Source organism: Anas platyrhynchos, chromosome 25 (assembly GCF_047663525.1).
Source record: "Anas platyrhynchos isolate ZD024472 breed Pekin duck chromosome 25, IASCAAS_PekinDuck_T2T, whole genome shotgun sequence".
Classification (NCBI taxonomy): domain Eukaryota; kingdom Metazoa; phylum Chordata; class Aves; order Anseriformes; family Anatidae; genus Anas; species Anas platyrhynchos.
Window position 1 is genome coordinate 8,728,402 of NC_092611.1, and position 21,378 is coordinate 8,749,779.

At 48.2% G+C, this 21,378-nt stretch overlaps 2 long non-coding RNA genes across 2 annotated transcripts in view; both read right to left on the minus strand.

Moving 5' to 3' along the window:
- The window catches only part of LOC106018618 (uncharacterized), a 27,679-nt gene extending 8,071 nt beyond the window's left edge, over positions 1-19,608 (minus strand). The window contains exon 1 of the long non-coding RNA XR_011804891.1: positions 19,246-19,608. This is a non-coding gene — a long non-coding RNA (uncharacterized lncRNA). The remainder of the gene's footprint in view (positions 1-19,245) is intronic.
- Positions 187-3,826, minus strand: LOC110353596 (uncharacterized). The gene is made up of 2 exons (XR_002404304.4): positions 2,718-3,826; positions 187-991 (listed from the first exon to the last, which is right to left on the minus strand). It is a non-coding gene; the product is annotated as an uncharacterized lncRNA (long non-coding RNA).
- Positions 19,609-21,378: the final 1,770 nt, after the last annotated feature.

A 21,378-nucleotide genomic window follows, 5' to 3' on the forward strand; every position in this document is an offset into this window, starting at 1 on the left:
TGGGAACCAGGCAGGCGGCGAGGGCTGCTTCCCTGCTTACTGTTTGCCTGTGCAAGGAGCTAAATATTCATTGAGTAATTAGTCAGTTCAGATTAGCGTTATGAAAAGACAATTCCATCTAATTATAAGAGATATCAGCCTGAAGATGCCACACAAGAATGTCAGTCGCAATGGAAATGCAGAATATAAATAAATAAATGTATGTATAAAAACAAACAAAAGCCTATCAAAACAACCAAGAACAAAACCCAATCCTCGCATTACATTTGATAATTAAATATTTATCAGAGCAGAGGAAGTAAAATCCATTTCACTGTTTGGGGCTAGTTACAATCTTTCTTTTTAAAATCCTTTTGCAATTAGTTCCTTCCTTCCTCAGAGATGGGGCCACTGCAATAGTCTTCAAGTCTGTCCTGGAGAAATTGCAGAACATTTTCTTGTCTGATTGGTATGTGCGTGTGCAAGTGTTTCAAGGAACTTTCTTTCTTTAGCTTGGATCCTCACGCTGAGTGTCCTTAATGACTGGTTGCTATGGGTTCTGCAGGCTGGAGGAATCGCTTCGTTAATGCTTACCATTAACCCAGGGATTACCATAAGGATGGCTTCCTATATTTTCCTTATCCTCGGTAAGGGCTACAAAGAGCTGTGTCTAAGCAAGACAAATTCACCTAAGCTACGTTGATTCAGTTTTTGGGGTGAGCTCTGCCTCGACTGCTCATATGATGCCATCTGATCTCAGGAATCCTTATTCAGAACACAGCTCTGCTAACACCCGTGGCACCGAGCTCTGCTCGGGAGCTGAAACGCTGGCTGGGAGGGATGAGCGCTGGCCAGACCGACGTGGAGCAGCTCTGCACCTCTTTGCCTGCTGCTGCTGTCCGAGTCTGCTCCCTGCAGCAGCAGGAGATGAGGACGTGTGGGTTGACGGGATGAAACGCTGAAGCAGAGCAGCGCAGCAGCTCTGGGAGAGCCCCTGCTTCCTTACCGTTCTCTAAAAACCAGGACATGAAGCGTTGTTATGAAATTTCACATTTGAGATAATTGCATTAAGGTAATTGCCACTACAGCATTATTTTCCATTCCTAGGAGAGGATGAGAGGAAGGCTGAGTATATTGTGTCTGCGTTAGCAGATTAATAATTACAGCCCTTTGGAACATTGCTAGTTTGTATAGATTCACAGCTGCCAGATCATTATGAGGCAAACTTGAAGATACCCTATAGGAGCAATATAGTGCTTTCTGCACAGTTTGTTTCTTCTGCTGCTTGGTTGTTTTCTCTATGCTTTCATCAGATTCCCAGCTTGTTAGAAACAGGAAGCATTTACTACCTGAAGAAACCGAGAGCTGGAACAGTGCAGAATGGCAAAACACCATTGGGGATTACCTGGCTAATATGTTTGAAAGGAAATATTCGGTCTATAATAGGAACGCTTTGCACTTCTTTGCAGCAATCCCATCCTTCAGAGGCTCTGGCTGCTTCACAAGCACAAGTTAACCAAACCTCAGAGTACCTCCCGTGAAGGATGAGAAGATCTACCGAGATCTTCTATTGCTGCTGAAATACAGCCATCTCTGCAACCACTGTTTATTTGCTGCAAAGTAGCATAGGAAACAAAGTGGAAGGCTCCCATAGCCTGTTGAAAAGGATTAATAATTTAGGAAAGTTGGATGACGTTACTGGAGTGGGATAATTCACCATTACAATGAAGAGAACACAGAAACTCTAATGATCACACAGCACAAGAGAACATCACTTTTGTATCCCATCTAATAGAGCATATCCCCTGCCACAAACAGGAGCAGCCTACTGTGAATTCACAGCAAACCTGGAAGAAGACATTGACTGCACGCAGAAGCTGTTGCTCTTTAGCTCAGCTGCCTGATTAGAGTGAATTGAAAAATAAAAGCATAAATTGTGAAAAGAAAATTAGATTGATAAATTGATTTCAATTTTCACAATCTGGGATGTAACACAGCAAAGAGTTCATTTAAAAGCTAAGAACTCTGTCTTCCCTAATGGTGTCTCTTTCATGTATTGATTAATGTCTATATAAAGCACACCATCTAATTTAGGGCACAGTAAAACAATATTATATTTCTGCTGCAAAGCAACTTAAGTGATTTAACAGAACTTTAGCGTGCAGCTAGAATTGGTCATTCACAGGTGATGCAGTCTGCATGGCAGGCCACAGAGAGGTTATTTGGGGGGGGCAGCAGGTGAGGAGTGCACAAGGACAACCTGCACGTGAGCCCACTGCAGCATTTTCCAGCAGGGAAGGACAAGGGACCGGAGGGATCTTAGTCCCATCACCTCCTAGGCATCATCCGAGCCAGCCCAGCCATCCCCGTTGAGGGACTTGGATCAGGCTCTGAGCTCGCTAAGTCCTTGTCAGACCTACGGCTCGCCTGTACAGCCACGCAGCTTGACCTCTGTGCATCAGAAATTATATTCCAATCTCTGTACAACACCCAGGAGTATCAGCACCGAACACCTACAACCACTCAGTGAAGGAAATAGGATGACAGCTACATCTGTAATACCCAGCAGAGGAGAGGAGACCACTCTCTCTCTCCCTTTTCTTTCTTTCTCTCTCTCTTTTTTTTTTAAACATACACAATTACAGTGCTGAGCATTATTTGGATTTGCCTCTACAGCTGCTGCTGTCCTGCAGCGTTCTCCAGCCAAATTACATTTCAGAAATGACATTTCTACTCACAGCAGCACAGCCTGGCTCCCCTTGGAACGGGAGGGAAGGGGATGTAATGACTTTAGCATTCCTTCTTCCAATAAGACACAACCAACCTACAAGAGAAAGGGGTGGGCTGCCCTGCCTTGCAGCTTTATAGCAGAGCTAGCTGAGACAGATCACTTGCAGCTGGAGGGCTGGGTCAGGAGTCACTCTTTAAACAGTAGTAGTTAATCTGGCTGTTTAATCTATTAATTCCCATCCATGCTTCTCTATCTCGTTACCTATCCATCAAGGCTAATTATACCAACCTCATTATCCTAGCATCTGATGCCCTCCAACCATTTTTATACTGTCACAAGAATGCTTACAAACTTTTAAAATGTGCAGCGTGCTTAAGCGGGACCTCGCCTGTCACGGCCAAGCAGCAAGCATTCTCCGTGGCGGAGCCCTTGCCTGGCTCTTATTTAAGCAAAAAATCTCCTGAAGGATTGCCAGGGTGCGATGCCTTGTCAAAGGTGATTTTATACATTATTGTTGCAGTGCAACATCAAGGCATGCGTAAGAGCTCTTTGCCAAACTCACCATCAAATTACCTTTTCCTTTTGCCATACTAATTGCTAACCCTTGGCAGGAAGAAGGCTGCTATCATTTTGTCATTCACATGTAGAAGAAAAACTCCAAATAAATCCTGAATCCTGCGCTGTGTTTCCAGCAGTTTTTCACCTTTCTGCTGCCGTTCCCTTGAGATTTATGCCTCACAGTCGGGAGGAACCTGCAGCATCCATTCGTACCCGTTTCTTGTCTACTTAAGTGGCAAGGGCCTGTCAATGCAAGGAAGTTCCATTGATTTAATGTGAGACACAAGATCCTACCACTGCCGCTGAATCACTGGCCATATTCTGGATAAGGAGCGGTTCATTTGGGGTTGGCAGAGACCAGGCAGGAGCTGACAACACGCCCAAACTGGAGCATCCTGCTGAGAAGAAGGAGCAGAGGAGAGGCAGAAAAAGAACCAGAGCTGCAGTGCTCTGAGATCCCATCTGAGCTAACACAAAAAAAACGGCTTCTAACACAAAGCTCTGGGGCTTCTCCCATCCCAAGCTGGAGTCAGGGTGAGGGCACCGACCACAGCGACCCTGGTGCTTTGGAGCAGGACTTTGGGATAAATGCGTGTTTGTTTATTTTTACAGCTCCTTCCCACCTTCAGGTGCACAGGCACAATTAAAAAAAAAAAAAAGAGAGAGAGAGAGAGAAGCATGTAAATTGCTCGCTGTATTGTAGTATAATGAAGTATTATGTTTCCCTTGTTGCTGCATTTCATTGTAAAGAATCCGGAAAGAGAATTGGCCTGACAGAAGCTCCCACTTCACTCCTAATACTGGGGAAATTAGAGCAGAATCACATACCTCATTTCTTGCCAGGTGAAGGAAAGGGGTGGCTTTGTGCTGAGACCTCAAGACAGGCAAAGCAACGGGCAAGGAAGGGTCCAGTCTGGGGGGAAAGGTGGGTGCAGGATGAGCGGGAGACAGAGCACATGGAAAAGAGCAGAGGCTCCTTGGCTACATCTCTTTTCCAGCAGTCAGAAGGCACTCCTCGCAAGGAAGGGGTTAGAAAGCTTGTAAACTAATCCCAGTTAATAAATGATTGATGTTGTCATTCTTCGGGGTGCATTTTAAGCGGGAAGATTTATCATCATTCCGAAAAAGCCAGAAGAAGGAGAGCTTCTGTAAATGGAAGTGTTTAATAGCAGCACCAGGCCGGTGGCTGGGGTGATGTTTTCACACAGACGGGGTTTGATATTCCCGTGCCAAGCACTCAGACCAAGGGTCATACTGCTGCCTGCCTCCATCCTGTGTGGGAGGCAAGCTGGCTCCCAGGGGAAAGCTGTCATCGACGGGACTCGGATGGATGCAGAAGCCTCCTCCTGCTCCGCCAAGCCCTGTGTGTGCAGGGGAAGGTTTGCAGGAGCTGTGCAGCCCCCAGCCCAAACCCTCCCCGCATCCAGCGCTGCAGCCTCACTGCAGGACGCCTCGTCACAGCCCCAGATCCCAGCTCTCAGCTGCACCACGGCTGATTATAATACCCCTCTTAAAGACGTTGCTCACCACACATCTAGCAAACACCCTGTTGCCAACGAGGACTCTGCAGCCGGTTTTTCTGTGCTGGTGAGGCTGCCAGCAACTGGTTCCTTTGTTCTCTGTCTGGTACCATGAGCGAAATGGTTAAAAAGACATGAAGAATAAAGCCCTCTAATTTAGCTTTCCTTTCAACTTGCAGGAAGCCTTGGAGGGGCCTCTGGTAAAAACATCCTCCACTGTAATCTCTCTGCAAGCTCACCCCGAGAGCTGTCTCCCTGCAACTCTTCGCCTCCCATCCCGTTTGCAGCTCGGAGCTGCTCAGCACCTCAGCTGGCGGTGCTGGGCTCCCAGCCTTGCACCCCCAGCCCTTCCAGCGCCGGCTGTGCCACGGGCTGGCTGCGCTCTCGGTCAGGGAGAGCATTAACCCATCTGGCCAGAATGGAAAATCAGCCTTAACCTTTGTAAATCCAGCAGCAGCTGTCAAATCGGCACTCTGGAGAAAGAGGGCTTGCATTTCAGCAGCACAGCCTGCTTCAAGCTGTAGGAGAAAGCGTGAGACTCTCCCCAGTTGGCTTCATGTAAGGGATGCACGAGGATCCTAGATGCTGCTCCCGTCTCTGTCGCAGACACAAAAACTAATCAAAACGAAGAGCAGGAATATTGCCCTCACATCACCAGCGCTGTAAGAATATGAAATGGTGGAAGAAAAGTAATCTGAGGTTCTCCGGCTAGAATTTAAGTAGTAGCTTGATCATCTTTCTGTTGAACTTACTGGGAAAACTCCTCTTGAGCTTCACAGGAGATAGATAAAACGTATTATTGTTATCATTACGTATAGACACTGGCCAATACAGTAAAATTTGTCTGCGTTCGGTCCTGTCTGTGTGTATGGAATGAATCAGGTTAGCAGCAACAGCCCCGGGCTTCCAGCAATCCCCTCTCCGATAATATAAACAGAAAATTGGAAAGGAAATGTCATCTCACTGAGTTCGTTCCTGAATCATGCTTGATGAAATATTCTTTATAAAACCCTTAAAGAGACTAAAGACATCGGTGTGCAAAAAAGTAACACTGCTCCAAGGAAAATAAATAAATAAATAAACAAACAAACAAATAAATAAATAAATAAATTAGCAGTACAATTAGCTCTGGAAGCGGCGGCAATAAGTAATTGAACTGTTTGTTTTGTGGGGAGGGGCAGTGATGACAGTTCTCAATTCCCGCTATTGACAGCAGAGGAAACAGCCCATGAAACCAGTCATTTGCTGGGAATTTTTGTCTATCAGTGGCGAGCGGGGAGAACAAGAGAAGCATGAAGGATCAGATTAGCTGTCAGAGCCTCGTGCAGCGGCGGCACTGCAGCCTGCCCGCCCAGGAGCTGACGCAGACGGGCGAGAGCTGCACTTGCTGCATCCCACATAGCACCGCGCACACCCACCCCGACACCTCAGCACCACGAACCCTTCCAGCAGCTCTGCACATCTGGATGAGCCTTGCTGGGGCTCTCCCTGAAGCTCCGCTGTCCCGCAGTGCCAACAACAGCCCCAAAGTCCTTGGGCTTCATCAGAGCTGCAGGCCTTGCACATGTTTTACTGCAGCACCTTGTGCACGTGGGCACATCTCCAAGCTGCTGGGCTGTGTTCTGTGCTAAATGTCCGGAGCTGGGCAGGGAAATTGTCCCAGCCAGGAGCCTGAGCCCTTCTGCCTGCGGTGTGCGGCAGCCGAGCTGCCTCAAGTGCTTTCTTATTGCCGGGGTGTGCTAGCAGCATTTGAAGAAAGCTATTAAAAATTGCACTGGCTGAGGTTTTTCCAGAGGAGGGGAGGTATAGATTTGTCTCTGCCATTGAGAAATGAACTAGTACTAGCAACACAATTTTAACTTATGAATTTCTGATCAATAACCTGTTTTCATTGATTCCCCGACTTGCTGTAATGAACTGATTAAGAGAAACAGAGCTGCAAAACCAAGTGCAAATTGGCCTGCTGCTTTCCATGGGCAGAGAGGCAGCCCGAGCTCTTCGGGAAGGAGAGACTCAGCTCCGTGCAAGGCCACACAAGTGCTGGGGCTCCCCAAGCACCCCAAAGGTCCTGTGGCCATGGAGATTGGAGGCTGAGCCTGGGTGGGAAAGGCTTCCCATGGCTCTAACACCATGGGGGGATTCTTGCATCTCTCCACCACAAACCATGCGTTTCTTCTTGGCATAAAATTCCTGTCCCACGGCCAAACACAAGCTAGTGTTTTCAGACCTCACAAAGAAATTCAAACTGATGAGGGAGAAAGCAAATGTTTTCAAAATCTGTTAAGATGAAGCATTTGCATGGGCAGCTTGGGAATTTCTTCTTCTCTTTGAGCCAGTTCATTTGTATCTGCTCTTTCAATAGTCTTTGTATTCACTTGATTTTTCCTTAGTTTCCATCCTTCCCTACCACTTCCAAACTGTAAGAATAAAAAAAAAAAATACATATTTTCCTCCCTTAACTACTTTCATCTGAAATTAGAGCTAACATTGGCTGACCCTGCTGTGGCTGAATCTCAGCATTTTCTGTATTGAATCCTTCCTGTAAAATTTATTAGATGGTGCAGTATTACCCTCATAAAAATACAATAAATGGCCCTGTTTGCATTATATGCCATAATGACTCTAACCTAGTGGCATTCTTAGAAAGACCTCTTTAGAAATAAAGGGGCAGAAAAAAAAGTCTAACAGAAATCTTTTGGGTAATTAGATTGCCGGAGTGCAGAAACCTTTAAAATTATTTTAAATCAAAGGAAACCCAGACTCTAAATCAGAGGTTAACAGCATTTGGTGCAGTTGCAAAACTCCACAGTTTTGCAATCTTGCAACTTTTTCCTTGCACTGCGTGCTCTTACAGTCATCAGAGGACAATCTTCATGCCTTCTCCTTGATATCCCCGTTTGCTGCAGCAATCAGGATGGCTCCTGAGATGTCCTTTCCTTGCACCATCTCTGTCTGTCCAGGGGTGGGCGAAGGCTTGCACCTCGTACCATGTTCTTGGGATGGATGCTCTGCGGGTGGTACGTTGGGGCAGGGTGCACAAATGCTCCTGGTAGCGCACAAAAAAGAGATCATACCTGTAATTAGTGTCCAGGTGTTAATCGTGGGGCTGGGCACGTGGGTAGGTGTGTTTGCCATGGGGACTGCCTGGGATGTGGTTGCTTTGTGAGGGTGTGAGGCTGGGTGCCTGTTCGAGGCGATGTGTGTCCGGTTATTAAACAGCTGCTGGATTTATTTGCCTCATTTCTCCTTGCTGAGCTGGAGTTTGCCCAGTGCCTTCTGAAATTTAGCTACAAGAAAGGACAGTATATTTTGTCATGCCTGTGTTACATATGCCATAAAATGTTTGTCACACTGATTTAAAAAGAGATGTTGCATTACTTAAAAAATATTTAGCCCTATATGAAACCAGTCAAATTTTACTGCATTTGAAATCAGTGATGTACTGCGATATATTCTGCTGGATACAGACTGCCTTCCAAACAATTAAATTCTTTCATAAATTACAGGCACACCAACATGCAGAAAGCACGGCAGGGGCTAACTGCAGCTCTGACCTGGCCTGGAACCGAGCAGCCTCAGAGATGTCTCTGGTTAAGCAGCAGCTCTGGAGCAGAGGGACCACCAGCTCCCACCGCCCAGCTGCATGGGGAGCAGCCCCACGGGGCTCCAGGCTCCCCCCAAAACACACCCCCTTGGAGCAGCCTCTGGTTAAGGAAGCTGCAACAGCTTTTGTCCTACCTCCGAGCTTTTTTTTCTGGGAGTGCGAGCACAGATTCTGGCCTGCTCATTTGTGGCACGAGCATCCTTAATATCATGGGCTGTGTTATAGACCTTGCCATTGCAGATGCATTGCAGGCGTGAAGGCTGGAGAGCAGAGAGACGGGGCGTGTGACATTGATGGGAGCTGGAGCGGGGCTGGCAGGCAGCGGCGAGCAATTCAGATGATAGCTGTTTAGGAGAAGCAGCACAATGAGGGCATTTTTAGATGTTCAAAGCAGATCTGCAGGTCAGTGGGAAATATTAAATGTTTTCTTTTTTTTTTTTCCCTTCATTTTTTTTTTCATTTTTTTTTTAACCAGCTAACAGAAAGAGGAAAAGGGAATGGGGAAGGGGAAACCTGCCTTGATCACAGGGGGATTAATTTGCTTGCACAATGACCAGGATAACCTTTCTAAAAATTCTGAGCTTAAGCATCTGTTCCTTAAGCACTGCAACTTCCTGCAATTTTTCAGCTTTCTGGTGAGGTCTGGAGCTGTGCTGGCCTGGCCTCAGCGGCAGCAAAGGAGCATGGTTGGAGGGGATGCAAGGTAGAAACACATCCACACAGCGTGTTCCTGCAGCTGCTGATTATTACCAGGATGTTTTTCAAAAGTATGGTGCTTCAGAGCAGAAAGGCCATAGTCAGACACGACTTTCCCCATCCTTAATCCTTTGGAAAGCCTGGCCCTGTGGGTAAACATGCTCAGGCTCTGAGGCCCTCCAAGGGTCCCTGGGTGCTGTGCTAAGACAAATTAATTTCACAGCCCTGCTACCACAGCTCTGTCACGGAAGCACTGTGAAGGCTTTGCCCATGGGTTATCAGTGTGTGCTGCAGGTGAGCTGTTAATGAGGATGCCCATTCCTTGGGGTTGTTACGTGGGGTAAAAACAAAGCTGAGGAGGGGTCGGGTCTGTGCAGAGAGGGGACTTGGGCTGAAGATGAGCAGACTGCACCCCACGGCTGCTTCTCACGCCTGGTTCGCTGCTCACTTTCTGGTGACAGCCTGGGTAATGCAATAATGTTCAGGAGCACGTCGTATACACACAATAAAGGGCTTTCAGCTTTGCTAAACACTTCGCTTTTGCTCTGGTGTTTACCTGACCTGGCAGCCATTTATTGCTCTTTCAACTGCTCGCTTCTAAACATTATGGCTTAATTATATTTTAGGGAAGCAGCACTTCAGAAATATGGAGCTTGCTGTTTCAGTCAGGATGTGCATTTACTCGGTCCTCATTTCTTTACTGGATAAAGCAATTTTATCTGTACTTGACTTCATGGAGTTAAGTTATAAAGTGGAGACATAAAGCAAGGGAGAGGTAAAGCAGGACTGGAATAAGGAAGAGGAGAAGGTCCTTGTCCTGGGGCTGCCACGGACCCGTCCTGGTGCCCCTGGCCCCCTGCACCGAGCGTGGTGCCCCCTCGGGGCACGTGCCACTGAGGATGGGAGTGCAGAGAGGGACGAGGGGTGACACTCAGGACAAGGGATTTGTTCAGTCTCTGCTTTTTCTGCTTGTTCATTGAAGTACAATATGATCTTGGATAAACCCAGACCCCGCAAGCCAGCGGCCGCCGGAGAACAGCCAAATCCAAATATAGTTTGGTAACTAGATTTCTCCCTTCGCTCCCTAGGGCAGGGCTCCCGTCCTGTAATTTACTCGGACGGCATGTGGAAATGAAAACAAAGAGAGCATGAAAACAAAAGCTCACTGCTCTGCACGGCCAGTAATCGAAAACTCCTGACACTAAACAGAAATGAAAATGTTAATGGCAAACACCCAAAGCAAATGTATTCCATATGCAAAGGATAGCCATAGGCTGACAAATACAAATGTTGCCTTAGCTACAGAGGGAGGAAATAAAGAAATGCTACAGCAGAGAAGAAAGTAGATTTGCTTCCTGCTGAGTGCAGCGCAGCTCCCTGCAACCTGTGGCTCCCTTTGGTTCTCTCTGGCCAGCAACAACCATTACGGACCTCTGCAGCGCTGGGACCTGTGGCCACAGCCTGCAGCAGCAGAAGGGGGCACGGAGCACGTCCCTTCCCTTTGTGCCAGCTGAAGGTGCCCAGCACAGCCCTGCTGCAGCCACCACTGCTGGTGGGCAGTGGGAAACCCTGGCCACACACAGTGGGGACATGCACATCCCCTCTAACCAGTGCCTGCTGGAATGAAAAGGGGAAAAAAGCAGCTGAGAGCAACTCCCATTGGCGTGGTGCAGCCAGCACGGCTGTGCATTGTCGTGCTGTTTGGGGGAGGCACGCCATCCATTTCTCCTGTGAAGGTTCTTGAGTCAGAATATGAGGCGGAGATTAACGGCTTAAAAATAATACACAGAGGTATAGCGAGAATACTGAACGTCTCGTCTGCAGCCCCCAGGGAAATTAGTCTAATGCTCGGCAAATGTTGGACAGCAAGGGGATTGCTCTCTTCCCACAGCCCCAACTGCTGCCGCTGGGATGGTTTATAGCACTTTGTCTTTTACGGCTGGAGCTCTTTATGGCTCTGGTGTTTTTAATAGCGGTAGCAATTCCTCCTTGCATACAGCTTTGCTGTCACGGACAAGGAGACCTGGTGATTAGGGTGCTAAGCTGGGACTTCAGAAGCTGGCCTCGCTTCAAGCCTTGCTCCCCCATAGCTTTGCTGTAAAACCACGGCCGTATCACCTGCCCAAGCACTGGTTCATTGAGAAACTGCAACGCTCCTGCCCGGCCTCTGCTCTCACCCCAGCTCCTCAGATGCAGGTGACACTTCTTGAAACTCCTGAAGGTTTTTCTCATCTTTTTTTTCCAGACTTGCCGCATGCATCCGAAAGCGGGCAATTTTCACACTTCCTGGGTTTCACCACAAGCATTCCTTACAGCTCCATCTGTGAGCCTTAATTAGTGAATTTACTGACAGAAACTTTATTAACGCAGCGTTTTGGCTTGCTGGCAGTGCCTCGTGCCCTCCCAGAGCAGCGCTGGGCTCAGCAAAGCTCTGTCCCTGGGGAAAGAAGGGTCGGTGTGGGTGCCTGTGGGAGCTCCTGGCCCCAAGGAGGGCCGGGAGGGGGGCACAGGGGTCTCCTGCCTGCAGCCAGCCAGGAGGAGCAGATCCTCCTCTCACACTCTGCATCATGGCCCTATGCCCAGGCACCCACCTGCAGGCCACCAAAAGCCAGAGCCCATCTCCTGGGGAACAGGTCCCCAGGCAGCAGTCACAAAAGGGAGAAACTGGGGTCACCACAGGACCTTCCTCTTTCCTTCAATTTCTTCCCCTCCTAGTTTAAAAAAATAAAAAATAAAGAAAAAATTATCCAGAAATAAAAGTTAAATGTGAAGTCGAAACAATAAGGCATGGAAATAGCAGAAATAACTTAATTAAGTTTTTAAAGATTTCCATGCTTGAATAAATTAGCCTTCCTGCAAATGTCACAACAGTCAGAAAAAATGTGTAATCAATGGTGCACAATGTTACTTTGCTCTTTATTTAAATGAAAGCTCTGGTGGCGCGTTTCTTCTGCCACTTTCCTGAGTCTCTCTCTTCCTCCCCGCTCCCCACTTTCTCTTTGCCCCCACACTGAGCTGCTCCAGGGGAAAAGCTCCAGAAAGTTAAACATCAGCTTTTCTCTGCATTGCCGATGATCGGGAGAGGCTTCATTTGCTGTTCTACCCACGACTTCACATTTCCCCTATAGCTTGCGAGGCAAGCAGCTTTGCCGGGGAAGTGTGATAAACCATTGCTGTGTGCTGTTGACACGAACAAAAAGGAGGGGCCACTGCTGCTTTTTTTGTCAATTAGGCAAAAAAAAAGGCACAGTCAGCGTGAACGCTGTGTGCTGCTGTCACGGCTGAAGGGCGTTTAGCTCAGGGCTACGAAAACTTCCCAGCTCCGCTCCCCTGCCTGGCTCCACGAGAACACAGCTTGTGGGGTAGCTCAAGGAGAGCAAAAAACCCAGAAAGGGTCCTGGATGAGCACCAGCTGCGGGAGAGGAGCAGCTCAGAAGCTGTGTCCACCACCTTCCACGAGATCCCAGCTTTGGAAGGAGAGCATTAAGGGATTGGTGCTGTGTGCATGCACAGGAGAGGATCCTGCAAGGCACAGAAAGCTGCACACTGTGCTTCTGTTAAAGCTCGGTTACAAATACTGTGTCCAATTTCAGGCTTCACACATCAGCGAAGGTGTGAGCCAACTGGAGAAGGTTCAGGGGAAAAGCAACAAGAGCAATCAGAGATTTTAAAACAGTGATACATGATGAAAGTTGAGGAAAAAGTCAGTTTGCGTATTCTATAGAAGAAAGATGAGGGGAGACGTGAAAGCAGGCTTCAAACATTTAAAGGAAAGCTCCAAAAAGGAAGAGAATAAACAGTTTTTCATGTTCACTATGAGGATGACAAGATAAACATAAACTGCAGCAAGGAGCATTCATGTTAGACATCAGAAACACACTTCTAATGGCAAAGCTAGTAAAAGCTTTGAAAAGAGCAAGCACCCAGCGAATGCCTCTAATGGCACGGCTAGTTAAGTCTTGGGATGGATCGCCCAGGGAGAGCATGGAAAATTCTCTTTTCAGGGAACAGATTGGAGAAGCATCTGCCAGGAAGGGTTTAGGTGGGACTGGTCATGCCCTGGAGGCAGGGGACAGATAAGGTGGCCCTTTGGGATGAGCATCCAGCCCTATTTTTTGTGATGTTGGTGTGTTTGCAGCTCAGTCCTGAATGCAGCCAGCATGCAGTGATAGGATGTGTTGGCCTGGGAACAGGTTAAAATCTTTCTGTTAAACTGACAGTTCCAGAGCCTGCCCAGTTTTCTTTAATATTGCTGAGAAGAAACTCATCTACTGGATAACAATTACTCACGTATCAGAAACAGACTCAGGGCATCAGTGTATTTTGCATAGGACACCATATGGGCATTAAATAATTGATGCTGTCAGTTACTTCAGCTGGGTCAGAGCTGAACCCTGGTGCTGCAGGAGAACAACAGGCTCAGTGGCTTCTCCTTCCTTTATTTCCTCAGGCACTAGAACTGCGATTCACATTCAGCACGTCCCCACGATCAGGCTGGGGCTCTCACTTGTACCTCCCAGCCCTAGCACACACGCTGGGTCCATGCAGCAAGGACTGAAGGAAATCACAAGCCACTGCCATTCGAGTGCATTCTGGGTCCCTCTGGAGCCCCAGCTCAGGGCTATGATCCTTGTTTTTTTGGAAGGAGGGGGACAGGAGCTTCCTCCAGCCCCTGGTTAGTCACTGCTTTCCCTGGCTGGGGCATGGGACTGGCCCCCAGCAGCAGCAGGCAGCCGGCTGTGCAAGCACATGCCCGTGGGAGCAGAGCAGAGCTCCAGCCCCGGCTGGACGGCTGCGTTGAGCGTTTTCAATCAGCTTCCAATCCACTTGGATAACTATAAGGGCGAGCTATTGAGCTGCTCTTCGCTCCTCTGGGAGCTGAATCCTGGGACGTGAGTCCTGCTGTCTCTCAGCTGCAGCATGACATACACTTTCTAATAAAGTGCATCAGGAATATAAGGTATTGGAAATTCTTCTAAGACCATTTTGATTGTCCTCGAGGAATCAGTGGCCAGTGCTGAAGTCCCGGGAGGACAAAAGTGACTGCCAGATTAAAGTAAAGAGGAAGGATTTTTCTTCTTTGAATCAGCAGCCAATTAAATTTTCAGCACAACAAAAGCGAAGGGCAAACTGTTAGACTAATGGATCTTGCTGGCTGATCCCATTACCACCGACACCGTGCTCCGCTCCCAGTGCTGGTGTAGCGTAGCTGCCAGGGCTCCGACGGGGGAGCACGGGGAAACCCAAGATGACTGAGGAGCATCAGAAAGGCCCAGCAAAGTCAGGGGAATTGAGTTCAAAGTCAGCCTCAGAGCACACACGCTCAGTTATTAACATGCACTCGTTCAGGCTTAAATCCTCCTTTAACTGGAGCCTGAACTTATTGTCTTTGTGTGTTTATCATTCGTGGATTTCTTTAAAATTGTTAATGCGGAATGGTTTACAGACAGCTTCCACTTGCTCCTGAATTGTGAGCTTGTAAGCCTAGTAATGCATGGGAGAAATCATCCAGTGGGGGAGCAGCTTAAAAAAGAGCAAATTCTGTTCCAAGAAGTCTCACGGGTGCAGAGTTCACTTTCCATTTAATTTTGACTAGCTACAGACAAGATGTAAGGATGAACTAGTTGGGCTTTACTCATAGTTGCCTGAATAATTAGAGGTGGTTGACAAGCTGGGGGGAAAGGCTCGATGAAAATTTTGCCTTTTTTTTGCCAAAGCCTCAAGTAGTGTTTAATTTGTCTGGAAATATTAATGAGCTTGCACTGGGCTGTAGAAATCTTTGTTTGTTTAACTTGCAGCAACCCACCCTTGTTGGACGCATTCCCATTTGCCACTTTTTGATCAACAAAACTCATTTCAAGTTTAAAGAAATATTCTGCCTTGGGCTGATAATGCCGCTGGCATGCAGGAGGGCTGCGGGTGGGAGGAGAGAGGAGCCAGCGCTGGCTGCGGGGGCTCTCAGGAGCGGGGGCGAGGGGCTCCCCACTCATCTCAGAGCCCTTAGGAGCTGCAGGTCACCTCGGTGACATGAACATGCACCCAAAGGCTTGATGTGGATATAAATGAGCACCTATGATCAATGCAGCTCACTGTAGGTAAGGCAAGAAGTCCTGTGGACTAAGGAGGTTTTAATTTATGGCTCTTTATTCTTTGCTGAGCTTAAAGCTTTGCAATGACAGAACATTTCTTTCTGACTCTGCCCTTCGCCCCCTTCAAGGCTACTGAAATACATATAATATAATGATAGAAGATATGTCTCCAGACTCCTCACAGATTGTTTACCAGAAAGACAAAAGCCTGGAAAGTTACATGTGTTAATTGAAGATAAATCTTTCCTCCCCTTGCAAAATTTGGGACAATTGTTACTAATGACCTCTTTGGATCTGTGCCCAGGATGCAGAGATATCATCTCCCAGTCCCAGTAATGAGGTTGCAACTGATCCTGAACAAATGGCAAAGTTATTTAATAATTATTTTGTAAGGTCTGCTCATGACCTTTCAGCTCGTCAGGATAAGTAGTGCCAATTTATCACCAGTGCCATGTGAAGGGGTTTGATTATTTGAGATGTTTTTCCTGGCAGGAACTTGTTTTTCCCCCTGTTTTCTGAGTGTTTTAAGGGATCCACCTTCTGTGAATACAAATACGGTTGCTGCCTGACTGCATGCGGCGATGGATTTTTGCCTGGGGATGGGAATATTTTTCCAGTTCATCCAAGAAACAAAGCAGCCCCAGACCCTTTCCTCATTGCAGCAGGAGCTGAGGACCCTGAGCAGACCAAACGAGCCCTGTTCTGCAGCAAGGACAGAGCGCTCCCGGTGCTGGACTCTGCAGGTTGGGCTCTGCAGCACGGGAAGCCCAAGAAAGGGCATCAAGTACACGTTTCCAGAGGAGATGGTGCAGACAAAACAGAGATGGATTTATTCCAGCCTGTGTTTGCTGAGCTGCTGGGATCCTGCTGGAAAAATGAGCTGGCTGATCCTGTGTTCAGAGAGCCTGCTCTATTCCCCGCGGAGCCTGAAATTTATGGTTTTTATCATGATAAAGAGCATGAACAATATCCGTAAAGGCTGATCAGGGACAGGACTCGAGCTGGCAAGAAGTGCCTCTGGACCAGGAGGAAGGTCTGTCTCGCCCAGCATCTGCACCACCGCTTGGATCAGCCACAGCTTCCCACATGTGGGTGGGATATTCGACCGAGCTGTGCCCAGGCAGCCCCATCCCCATGCTCACTGGGACCCAGGTTCAGGAGGATGCTGTGCAGCTGCTGGTGTGGACGTGCTCACAAATGCTCCTGGGCCAGGCCAGGGTAGGCAGCACGACCACGCACACACGAACCCTCTCCAGAGGCAGGAATGCCACAGTCCCTGCAGGCTGTGTGCTACACCTTGCCACCACACTGAACTGTTTTCCCAGGTTGTCTTCAGCTCTCCTTCCTCTGCTCCCCCTGCCCTGCCCACTCGCTCACAAATCCAGGCAGGATCAGCCCCAGCCCAGTGCCCGCCTGCTCCCTCCTCCACCGCCACGCGTGCCAAGCCTCTGCCTTCTCCTTTCCTGGGGAAAGCAGCCCAAAGCCTCTTACAAAACTGACTTATAAGCACCCCTCGGCTGTCCTGTTTGTATAACCATTCACAGACAGCCTTGCCTTTCATTTCCTTAATCTTAAATTGCATCAAAAAGGCAGAGATTAGAGGTAAAACCTCAATAAAAGACTGAACAAAAGCCTTTGCCCACATTGGATTCTCATGCCTAGCTTTGCCTTATTTTTTTTTCTCTGCTTGTCTGACAGGCTGAGTATCTGAACCTTTAAAAAAAAAATAGAAAAAAAAAAAAAGAAAAAAACACCTAAGATTAAAACACTATTTAGAAAAGGCCATGCCAGTTTGAAATCACCTGTGGTTCATACATTAAACATCAAATGTACATTAACTCTGAATTATGGTCATGAAAAGCAAATCCTTTAATACCATTTTCTGTGTTCCACAGGCTGAAGCTTAGCATTAATAGTCCTGTTTTTTCGCAACCCAGTCAATGGAGTACTACTTTCCTGCCTTTTATTATTCCTCCACATTTGGAGATGTTCAAATGTTCCCGCTCCAGGAAGGAACACACACACACACACGCAGAAAAGCAGAAAGCGCAAACAGAAATGTTGGCCGGGCGCCTGCTCGCCACTGCCAGCCCTCCCAAACATTTCCAAATGGCGGTGGCAGCTGTCAGTGTTTTGCTGGCTGTTTAAGTGCATCTCCAAATGCCAAGGAGCTGATGCTACCTTCTTCCCTCTGAATGAGCAGAACGGCTCCAAGAAGGAAGAGCGGAGAGGAGCGCCTGGAGAAGCCTCAGCTCCCACCCGTATCAGCCCGCTGGAAACCCCCATGCCCGGGTTTGCCTTGCACCTCCTTGCCCACCTCGCTCTTTCTGTAGTTTTCAGCATCTAAGAAAATAAATCCTTCCCAGTGCCAATGGGGCTTTCCTTTACTTCCCTCAGCTTTGCCTCAACCTGAGGGGTGTGTGGGCAGGGAGCACCGGGCATCACTGCACACCCCTGTGGTGCCCAACACGGTGCTCGGAGAGACGGCTGCCAATGGACCAAAGCCAATTCATCAGACATAGGGTGCAGCCCAGGGTGTCAAAAACCTTTCAACCCTGGCATTGATTCAAAAATATAAATCCCCAGCAGATTGCCAGGGTATGCTGCAGAAGTGAAGTACCTGTCCCTGGAGGAGGAGCGCAGTGAGGGAATGTCTCCGGTTTTATGGGGCAAGGGCTGGGGAGCAGTTCTGTTTTGACAGCACAGCAGCTCAATATTACGCTTGTAAGATATCTCCTCGGCACAGAGTTGGGTTTACACTTAACAACTTGAGAGAATTGTCTGATAGGCAACACAGCAATAAATAATAAATCCCCCAACTGCACTTCTATCCTAAAATAACACAACAATTAAAGAATAGAATAGCAGCGGTGACAACAAACAAGGAAATCAAAGCATCGGCACAGGTTACTCAGACAGACACCCCCCTGGGTGACATTGCTTTAAAGAAAGAAAATGGTGTCTTAAAAAGGTACCTGGAAAGGGGAGGCTGAACCCCTGGCACTGAGTGGACAGCATTACCTCCAGACACAAAGGAGCCAGCTCCTGTTTTTATTTCAGACCGTTATTGAAAGTTGTCAGAACTTGTCCTGCTTTTCTCTTTTTATTATTCTTATTATTATTAATGTGTAAATAAAGTGCCCCAGGAGTGTTACCGGCACACAGAGTCTAATCCTGGGAGATTAATTTATGAGCGCGGAATAGGGTGAACCAAACTCGCGGCTTCTGTAAATTGCTGTCGGTTACAGCCAAGCGTGCCAGCCGCAGCAAAACAAACAGGACTCCAAACGCCTCGCTCGGAGGCAGGGGGGACAGGAACAGCAGCCCAGGAAGATAATAAGACACTGAGTTTGGTATTTACGCACAGCCTTTCTTCCCAAAGGATCCCTGAGTGTTTTGCAAGCCAGACTCCAGCTCTGCTTATCCCTGACAGAGGCACAGCCAGTACCGGCTTCCCAGCGCTTTTCTAGCAGTGCGTATCAGATTGCGTGCGGGGGAAAAAAAGGGGAGGCAAGACCCTCCAATTATTTTTCTCTAGCAGAAATGACCATCAGGAAGGATTACAACCCGTTTGTTCCAGGTCCAGTACAAGCAAGCAATAAAAAGACCTCCGCACTCAACCCTCGCCCACTTTCCTGCCGCTGCTATAGCTCCCCGCCGGGCAGCGTGGGCAGAGCCCATCGCAATGTGCCTGAGAAGGCAAACAACTCCTTGCAGCTCAGCCTGCCCCCGTACGTGTCCCCTATGCTCTCAGTGTGCCCCTGCTGTGACGATGCCACCCCCAAGCAGCCGAGAAGAGTGCCCGGAGTGAGCCCGTCTCAGCCCTTGGGCTCTAAGTCTGGCTGCTCGTTGGGAGGATGGATGTGGGTGACAAGGAGGGGTTTGGAGGGCGAGTGCTCACCAAAAGTGTTTGTGGCATCATGTCAGGGGCCTGCATGGGGCCAGGGTTAACATTCTGGGGAGGGGAGGAAAGGAGAACCAACACTCCAAAGCAAAACAAGCTCTGCCTGACCCTCGCCCTCTGGTCACCCTGCAGGTTGCAGGTTATCACCACCAAGTTTTACTCACGATTTACGTGGTGCACCACAGTGATTTTGAGCAGGAAATGCCAGCAGAAGGAACCAGGGGAATGGACCCACACTTCTGCTTAACCCAGCAGAGAGATGAGGGGAATCCAAGGGGCAGGGGCAGCCCCTGCTTCCAGGCCGCCAGGTGAGGCACAGCCATTGCTCACCCCGATCTCTGGATGCATTTCAAAAAAAAATAAATCAATTTTTCTCTAATGCGTCCAGTTTCAGCAGATCCAAATGCTCTTATACATCTGGAGAAACAGGCCCTCAAGTCTCCTCTTCTAAACAAGCCTGAGGCCCCCTGCATCCCGAGCACTCCAGCCCCTTCCCCAGCTCTGCAGCACTGCCCACGGTAGGAGGCTGGCTCTGCTCTGCAGCTTTCTTCCTCTGTTACCAAATCCCAGCTTCCGCAGCGGGACTTTAACCTGATTTATTTTTTATCTTCCAAACATTTACTTTCTCATGTATAAATATTGAGTTGTGTGGAGGCTGAAGCAAATGCCCGGTGCAGACGAGCAATGATAGCAGCAGCACTCTGACAGGGTTATTTTTAAATACAAGCTTTAAAAATTACAGGGCTCCCAAGATCTTTTATTTCTCAGTCTAATTCCTTTTTTCATTTGTAAAAGACATAACAAACATGTTGCTTCTGACTTCATTGATTATTTTCCCATCTCTGCCTGTGGTTAAGCGAAGGAAAGGAATTATTGCTTATAAATAGGAGAAATCTTCACGCAATACATTAAGAAAGCAGCCCCTCAGCTACCAGAATTCACGGTAAAGTATTACCTCAATAACACAGTCAGGGAGACCAACATGGAAATAGTACCAGCTGCTTTTGGGATGACCGCTTTACAAACGGGCACATCCTCATCATTAATATTGCATTCCAACCATAACTTCTTGACTTGCCAGAGCTACCACGGCCTGTCATTATTTTAAGGCATTCTCTGCCTTTCCTTCCAAAGCAGGTGAGCAGCACTGGGGTTGCATTTCTCCCTGGAGGGGGAAGCCCTCAGGCACAGGGGACTGTTGTGGCCAGGGGGCAGAGCAGCCACCCCACCAGGCAGGAATGGGGCAGAAAAATGAAGGGGAGATCTTTCCCTTTCACTCAGTCCCAATAAAAAGTTACAAGACATGCAGGGCTGCTGTTGGGAAGAAGTCTGGTGTCCCAGGCCTTTTGCCAATTTGCAGATCAGCCCCCAGAGGCTCTGGGCAGGCTCCACACCCCCATGGGCTGTGAAGCCTGCCCAAGGGCTGCCCCCCGTGTTTTACCTTAATGAACCCCAGCATTTACCACCAAACACGTTTGATCCTCAGAGTGCTGCACTCTGAAAGTTTCTTCCCGAGCCTGTTGCTTTCCAGGATACCAAATGCTTTGTAATTGCTGTTCATAAAGGCAGTGGACAGTATTGCCAAGGAAAATAACTCCTAGCTGTAAATCTTAATAATAAAAATCATCAGACCCTTGCTTTTCTATTTGGACACAATGCCCTAGAGAAAGCCGTACGCTGTATGCCTTCCTTAGTGCTCCCGTCCTTTCCTTCCCTCTCTCTGCTCCAAAAACCCAATGCAGCTTTGAAGACAAGATTATTGCAAGGATATCAGGGGGACACAGAGGCTTGCCACTGTCGGTGATGTGAAGATTTTTTTTTTTCCAGCTTTCTGAGCCTGGAGCTGCAAAGGGCTCACGCAGCCAGGTGATGTGGGGTCGAAGCCTGGCTCTGCAGGAAGAACGGGGGCTCCGAGCTGCTTGTTACAAACCCACTCCTGCAACCCACAGAGGTGTGCACGGGGCTCAGCTTGGCCCCTCCGAGTCACAGTGGGCTCTGGGTGCAGCAGGATGGGGCAGCGACACCCCTTCCCTCTCTGCATCCTCCCTGCACTCTTCAAGAATGAGACACAGCAGGCAGAGCTGTTTTTTTTCTTCTTCCCTTCTTTAAGGGAGTGTTTGATTAATCCTTTCTGAAAATTACTGCCTCTGAAGCACTCCCATTTGGTCATCCAAAAACAGAGACTCCCCAAATCACTATTTTCTTTTCAAATTACAGACCAGAAGCTTTTACAGCCACCTCAGTGGTTTGCATCTCTCCTAAGCCAGTAATGACTGAACATGTTAAACATAAGATGC